This window comes from Poecilia formosa, unplaced genomic scaffold (genome assembly GCF_000485575.1).
Source record: "Poecilia formosa unplaced genomic scaffold, Poecilia_formosa-5.1.2 Scaffold752, whole genome shotgun sequence".
NCBI classification, from domain to species: domain Eukaryota; kingdom Metazoa; phylum Chordata; class Actinopteri; order Cyprinodontiformes; family Poeciliidae; genus Poecilia; species Poecilia formosa.
The window spans coordinates 19,414-22,110 of NW_006800691.1; positions in this window are offsets into that span (position 1 = coordinate 19,414).

Consider the following 2,697-nt stretch of genomic DNA (forward strand, 5'->3'; position numbering starts at 1 on the left):
TTACATGCTACCTGCACTGTGTGCTTCTCATCCTGTGGCACTTTTTCAAACTGGAGTGACAGATCAGTCACACCAACAGTACTGCACTCTGTGATTGCTAGGAGATTGAGTCCACCTGGTTCTCATCACTAACAATAAGAGAAGCTGCAGAAAGGTGCAGCAGAGGAGAATGATTACCTGGCAGTTCACCAGAACAGTTATTACAACATGCATGCTGTATCTTCAGGTGTGATGCATCATAAACATATGTCATACTTCAGTAACTGTTAAAAATGTATTCATTTTCCACATGCAAATTTGTAAGATATAAATTGCCAGCTACAATGAAATACATTGTTGTTCAGATGATCCTCATTATTTTTGAGTGATCATTTACATATTTTTTTAATCAGTTAAAGATTTATTAATTTGCAGCTTAACTCCTCATTATTCCCAAATCTAACAAAATTGAAAAGAAAAATATACATTGTTGTTAGGAAAACCAATTGGTCAAAAACCTAGAGAGGTAACAATATCTAATTTCCATAACATACTTAAAGCTGCAGTAACTTTTATTAAAAAAAATGTTTTTCTACATATTTGTTAAAACTGTCATCATGTCATGACAGTTTAAGACAGATAATCTGAAAATATCACCTCCTCCACCTCCTCCCTGTGCTGCTGTCATCTGCAGAAATCAGTCAGAAACAACCAATCAGAGCCAGGAGGAAGGTCTTAGCGCTGTCAGTCAAGCTCATGAATGCGCTGCTCAATCTGCTAATGGTGGAGGAACAATTTACTGTTACAGGAAAACAGTTTAACTCAGGGGTGTCAAACTCCAGTCCTGAAGGGCGACGGTCCCGCAGTTTTTATTTAATGAAAAGATTCACTGAAACATAACATGGTGCCAGTTAACCTGTTGGTTCCTTTCAAGTTCTGCATCCAATCAGAACTCAAAATCCCAGATTGACTCCAGTCTGCATCCTGAACCTGAGAAGAATTAAAAATGAGACGGAAAACACAAACTGACTGACGGACATGTAACAGGTTAAGCAACTTGATTTGTATTTTAAGTTAGTTAAAAGTTTAGGACTCAACTCAAGACTGAAATGTCTTGATGTCAAACCCGACCTGAGACTATCACGTATTTACTTGGATGGACAGAAATAAGAAATTAATCCAATATTTTCTATTTCGTGAAGCTTCAAGTAAAACAGGTTACTGATTTTGAATACATGATAACAATTAAGGATAATAGATTTTCCTTGAACTCTATGCAGATTATTACTTAGAGTCAATACGGCAAGTTTTTACCTTGAAACAACTGGAAAGCTTTACTGCCAGTAAGCACATATTGATCATAGATTATAAATTACTTACTGAGTGTTTTGTCCTGAAAAGCTGATCAGACAATTAAGATTAGCTCTAAACAAGTCTTACTTTATGATAAATACGTACATAAGAAAGTCATCAGGTCTATAAAGATTCTTATTTATTCAGTAATTCAGCTTTTTTCCATCTGGCAGAAGATTACATTTTCTGGTCTGAAAAAACAGCTATGAAAAATATTTTTTAATTTTCAGATGTAACTTTTTAAAGAAGGAAATAATGAAATATCTCAGTTTCTTTCCAGACATGAATATCTCTGTATGTTTTTGTTTGGAATTATGTACTTTGCTGATTTATTGATGCTACAAGTTTTGTACATTTTAGGATTTCCATTTGTTTACATTTATAGTCAAAGTATTTTATTGTCAATCACATATATTAGGATCAAGATTACGTCTCTTGCCATCCCTTTAAGCTAAAAACTCAGCTGTCATACAATTAAACAGAAGGTTTTTAGAACCCATTAAAAAAACAAAGTTGGAGTCGCATTATAAAATATAACTTATCTTTATAACATTTTGTGTTATGAAGATGAAGAAATCATGACTCTCTTCCTCTCCCAGGTTTATCTGGGTTTTCACAGCCAAAATGCCCTGCAAGGTGGACAGTGAATTATCCAACCTTATTTTACCTTTTCTAGTCATGAGTGGATTGAATTTACTACATAAATTTTATTGAAAAATAATTTGTCTCTTGGATCAACACTTTAACTGAATTAAGTTCTTAAAATGTAACTATTTGGACAAAACTTTCTGACATGAGGCTTTTTACTTCAACTAAATGACTAAAAGGAAAGTAGAAAAGAGAAACAACATGTGACCAGCAGGGGGAGATTCTTTATGTGCAAGATGCACCGGAACACAAACTGAATGCACAAGATTTTATTAACAATTTTTTAACAGTTTTCTTAAAAAAATTCTCTTCTTAAAAATATGGCTTCAGGCCTAATACTTGGTCCCTGATAAGAAAAGTTATGAGGTGAGGAAAAATTAATTTATAAATTAAAAATGCAATGCAAAATAAAGCAAATTTGTAAATCAAAACAAAAGAAATCAAACACATTAGTAATTTCAATAATGCACAACAAATACAAAATGTGAAAGAAAAACACTTCAACCAATGGAACAAATTGTCATTGTCCAGTTTCAAATGCCTCAACAAGGCCAGAGGAGTCATGCCACACAGCCTGTCCAACAGCAACAGGTTAACAGGTTTAGTCGAGAGCAGCCAGGTAAAATAAATTAAAATCTAATAGGTAGCTTAGCCAGGAGTGGAAACACAGCCTGAACAGGAGGGAGCAGATCAGCAGGTCAGGACTAGTTGGAAGCT